Source organism: Haliaeetus leucocephalus, unplaced genomic scaffold, assembly GCF_000737465.1.
Source record: "Haliaeetus leucocephalus isolate CR32 unplaced genomic scaffold, Haliaeetus_leucocephalus-4.0 Scaffold265, whole genome shotgun sequence".
NCBI lineage: Eukaryota > Metazoa > Chordata > Aves > Accipitriformes > Accipitridae > Haliaeetus > Haliaeetus leucocephalus.
Genome location: NW_010972701.1, coordinates 43,832 through 49,355, shown reverse-complemented (window position 1 = coordinate 49,355; position 5,524 = coordinate 43,832). Strand labels below are relative to the sequence as shown.

General features: G+C 40.9%; 1 long non-coding RNA gene across 1 annotated transcript; it reads right to left on the bottom strand.

The window, feature by feature from the left end:
- Positions 1–805: 805 nt before the first annotated feature.
- On the bottom strand, positions 806–5,415 carry LOC104832859. The gene is made up of 3 exons (XR_774475.1): positions 5,176–5,415; positions 3,773–3,824; positions 806–3,243 (listed from the first exon to the last, which is right to left on the bottom strand). It is a non-coding gene; the product is annotated as an uncharacterized LOC104832859 (long non-coding RNA).
- Positions 5,416–5,524: the final 109 nt, after the last annotated feature.

The following is a 5,524-nucleotide window of genomic DNA, read 5'->3' as shown; positions in this document are numbered from 1 at the left end:
GCCTGTCAGCTTTAAGAACCTGACATCACCTCTAGTTCAGCAGCTACAAAAGCCACACCCAGGGAATTAAAAGGAGAAAAAAAAGCCTTTTCTGCAGACCTTTAAAAACTAGATCCTGTTTTACTACTATTTAGAGATTACCAGACAATATTTATTCATCAATAGAAGAGTGAAGAAAAAACTCAGGCGAGTGCTTTGGCTGTTACTAGCAACCAGTTTAACACAGGTTGAGAATTTACAGGAACTTTCCCCAAACCTCTGTCCCTTTAATCCAAGGGTCAGAAATCATCAAAGCTGTAATAACAGGGGTACAGGAGAACAGCTTGTGACAGAGCCAAACTTCATCCCACACAGGAAGAGTTCCCAGGGGAATGCCCAGTTACCTGCAATAGCAGGACAGACAGTTTGTTCGTTAAACCATGAGCGAATTACAGTTCACTCCCAAGAGTTTATTTTTGCTAGATTCTGCCATCTGGTATGTTGAAACAGTCAAATAAAAGCATCATTCCATTTACAGTTAAAACTTCTTCAGACTCATTCTGTTTGTAGAAAACTACTTCTAGAAAGCAAGTTCTTATCCAATTTGGACAAAATTATTTATAACAGTATGACAGCATTAGAAGTCACATAGTGCCTCCTTACTTGATGTTACTCAATTAAGATGATTAAGAATTCTTGCCCTGCCTTTCCTTTAGTAGCAAGCAACAGGACCAAGACAGAAGGACCAAGAACCTCAAATGACAAAACTGTAGACACCTGTCCAAAACTCAGATGCTACCACCTAGTTTGACAGTCCTACTTCGCAGATTAACTAGAGTATAATTCCATATGCCATTTTGTAGCCTAACCAAAGAGATTTTTATCAAATGGGGGGGGGGGAATATAAAAAATTATCTTATTTCACCTTCTTTTCAAGAAATGACAGCAGATTTCTGTGCTTCCTTTTCCTCTCGCTCACAGCTGTTAGCACTGGACTACCTCCTCTCCTAATCAAGTCTCCAGTCTGGATCAAGATGCTATTAGAACAAGTTTTCACTGAATTCGTTTGCATTTCAGTACCCCAAACTGTAGAAGTTAAGCTAAAAAAAATAATCTCTGCTGATACCTGGACATATCAGTCATCCAATTATTCCAGTCTTGTTTTATTCAGTATTTTAAGGACCAGAACACAAAACCCAACTCTCCAGCCTTGGAGATTTCACTAGTAAAGCTATCTAGGTACACATGGACTGTATCACCCTACGTTTGATCAGACACAATCATCGCTTGCTAGTTAAGTGAAGGCAATAAAAAATAAAAAGAGTAAGCCTGCATTATTTGTTACTTGGTCTAGACCGTTATTGCTGCACAACAAAATTTTATCATTGCCTTAAGACAAGCTCTGGGTTTATCCTGCATCTTCTCTCAGGTGCTTATCTCTTAACACCTCCCCACCTTAGTCACACCTCTTCCCTTTCATCTGTGAAATACACACTTCCCCTACCATATCTACACTGCATGACTTCAAAGCCTTGAACACCCTGATAGCACTACCACAAATGCAGCAAGACAGATTCATTAAAATAACGGACAAAGAAACACCACTTGCACTGAAGTTATTAAATTCTTACTAGTATTCAGAATAAACATAACCATTACTGTCAACAGCACTAAGAACTGTACAAATCCAGACTTAATGCTTAATTATGCTAAAGAGCTTCCCCCTTCCAGGCTGCATGTGCCCATATGAACATACACACAAATCCCCAATTATATGCAGACTGATTTTACTCTAAGTCAGTCAGACAAGGTTCTGCTAAAGCCAAGACAGATACCAAAGGATCTGGTTTTAGCTCACTTGCAAGAAAACTTCAGTGAAGATCAGAGTAAAAAAGCTTTCTAAGCAAACAAATGAAAGGTAGTTAAAAATACTGCAAGAGTAAAAAGTTAATGTTATAACACTGCTAGCACAGATTAATGCTCACTAGATTGAGGTCTGGCACCTGGATCCACCAGTCCCAAGTAGAACATTCAATTGAAATAAGAAGATAAGAAGGTCTGGCTATAAAAATAAACAGATGCCACAGTTGTCAGGTAATGTTGAAGTCACACTTTGATTTCTTCTATTCTCCTTGTTGAGTTTCACATTTAAGGCTCAATGTAAGCAAACCACAGAAAGACAGACAAAAAAAATCAGTAGATAATAACTATTTGACTTTCATCTCCCTGCCAGAAAACAGTACCACAGGCAGTAGTATTTAAAACAAACTGGGAAGGGTTCATCAAGAAACTAGTTATTTGCCAATTATTAAGCTAACCATTTATATAAATAGGCTGTTTCAGGGAGTACTGAGGGTTCCAATAACACAGCACTGGAGATGGTAATTAAACAACAATTTGGAAACACTGTACCAGCACAATTTAGCAGTAGCCACTGAAATATGTTATTTCTCATTACAAACAAATTTTAAGTACTTATACACAGAGGAAAAAACCTCAAGCTTCTAGGTTTGGTTTCTTTGGTTTTTTCCCCCCTTTTGCTGGAAGATTTCTATGGCTTTGAGAGTTGAGAAGCCTCAACACGCAGACAGCAGAAGCAGGTAAGTTACCACTGCTGTTGAGAATTGTCAGGATTAATAGCCTTGCTTAGCATTAGAAACTAAAGTAGTGGAAGCCTTAGGCTGCAAGAGCTGACCAAGAGTAAACTTTTTGATAAAGCTAATGTTGCAAATACAAAACTGAAACCAGCAGATGCAAGCAGAATGAAGAAGAAAAGGACCAACGAACAATTCCAAGGGAATAAGGTAATTTTAGAACAAGGCCAGCCCAGTGATCAAGAAAACCAATAAGAAATCAAGAGGCCACCCACCAGAATTAAGTGATTAGATTTGGGGATTGGGTGATGAGTGGTACATTCTGGGAAATCTGTAAGGGTGTAATAGGGGTGCACAATCTGCAGTAGGGATCCATCTTCAGAGGCACCCAGCTCAAGCTGCTTTGCATGTCAGCTAAATAAACCACTTATTTATTCAGCAGACTAGCAACTCGTCTTCTTCAAGCAGAAACCCAGGGCTGAGCCCTGCTGAGGGGGCATCCACATAATCCACATAATTCCTAACATGGACTATGTGGCAGCTGCCTATTTCCTGCAACAACTACCATACTTATAACATATTTTCACAAAGAATTTTTCAGCTCTTCAACTCAGACTTACTTTGTTGTTATTCTGTTCATCTACAAGTCATTTCTCTCTACCAGGAACACCTAAAGTAGAGGAAAACAGAGTCAGTATCTTGGTTTATCTTGTTAAAAAGAAAGTATGTGCAAATATTCTACCATTCCATTTTTCCTCAACTTCAGGTAGAGGAAAAGGAGAACGTAAAACTGAAGCTATATCACTTATACAATATATTGTTATTTAAAAGTAGTAATAATAAAAAAATAGTAAAGGTAGCACAAGCCTATTGACTTATCAAAAAAAGTTAGCATTAAGACTAAGAAAAGTCTCAATCAAGTTCCTTTTAGATTACTTAAATTAAGCTCTCATACATGTCTCTACAAAGAGATAGTTGAAACAGAGCACTAGAACCTGAAAGAGGAGGTTTTAAACAAAACAAGCAGTTTTGGTTTTACTCTATCTAGTAGAAGCATCTCTAAACATAATCAAACAAACCCATTCTTAAAAGCAAGAGCCACCTTTTCTTTATCGCTAGACTATAGAAACAAACATTATGTTACCACTCCCACTACAAAGAATAAAAAAGAATAAATTTCTAAACACAAATAATGGTACCTTCAATGATTTAAGCATCAAATCCCTCCATAATTTCCCCAGTTTGGTACACCTATTAGTAAAATACAGCTTCTTAGAAAAACAAAATCTTAAGCCAGCACCTCAAAACTATAAGTAATAGAAGTATTGTCCCCTCTGAGACTGCCCCTTTTTTATGCACCTCTACTGACCAGATGCAGCTGCCCTGCCTGCTTAAGTTCAGAGAGATCACCTACTGTTGCTTTAGCAGAGAAGCTGGGATGAGACAGCACAGCTGAGAACACTAGCCCTCAGGGCTTTCTTTTGGCCTTACTGACTGATCACAGGCTACTGCTGCTTATGCCAGAGGGAAATGGAGAAGTGAACAGGAGGCATCAGAATTCTCTGATGGAATTAGAAATATGTCATACTAAGAGCACTATGTTTTTCACTTAGAGACCACCAAGTGACTTGTAAACCAATTTATAGCCCTGAAAATTATTACTAACCCTGTTTTAAAAATGTGCTGCAAGACTACTGTCTAATCTATGCTTAAGTTTATCAACATAGCTGTGACCTCACAGCCACCTAAGTTATACAGAGCCTACATCAGCTAGAAAGTATATTTTTCAATCCACTTTATACAGCTTTTAAAAACAGACTAAGACATGATTACAAAAGCAAGTTAATCCTGGTAAATTAACAGCAAGCTTTTAGTACAGAATTTTTGCAAATATTGCACTTCCCTGACACTATTATCTCTTACTGGTCCCACTTCATTAGAAAAAAAACCCACAAAAATAACCTATTTTAAGATCCTATTTTCTTTGCTAAAGCAACTAAGCATTTAACCAGTAAACAATACGTTTGCCAATGATTTAGCAGAGCAAGCAAAAAATTACTCTGATTACTACCTTTGCAGCAATACTAATGAGGGCAAATATTACGGGGCAAAGGGTCTTTTTCTAATGGGTTGTTCTATAGACTCAAGTGTTAGATTAGGAGTGCAATTAAAAAAAAAATAAAAAGGACAAATTTTGAGGACATAAAACCCCTCTGAGTCTGCAACAGAAAAGCAGAGTACGTGCTTTCTGGTCTTCACGAGCATTATGAGTTTGTCGAGTAAAAATAATTTCCTTTCCTTAACAGTCTTGTGGCTCGTATTCCCATGGGGTACAAGCAACTGTGTGCCACCCGCATTCGCAGTCTCACGTTCTTCTTTGCAGCTACCACAGGATGTCCTCACACAGAAAGGATCAAGAATACAAACGGCCTGCTAGGACAACAGCCGGGATCCACATTTGTCCAAGTATCTGGCTGGTCTCTCTGTGAGCCTGCGCCAGCGAGGTAAGAGCACTGTCCCCAAGCCTCCAAGAGAGGTGAAGGCAGCAGAGCTGGCCCCGTCCGACGGCTGGCAGTGCCATGACCGTGCACCGGCACCTCACCTGGTGCCATCCTGCCACCAAAAAGCCCAGGGCACCGGCGCGGCCACGCCACGGGGCAGGCCGGCCGGCCCGCGGGCTGGCTACCAGCAGCCTGCCAACCCTGCCCTGCAGGGTCTGTACGCCGTGACATCAGCAGGTGCTGCTCGTGACATCACACTCCTGGCACGGCGGCCCTGCGGCAGCCGGCACCTGCGACGCTACGTGAGGCCCGGCCGCCTCGCGTGACGACACCCGCCCAGGTGCCAGCGCCACCGCACCGCCGCCCGGCGCCTGGCCTTCCGTCAGTAGGCCAAGCCCTCACCACGGCGCGCTATGACATCACCCGCTAACGGTATGACGTCAGCAGCCC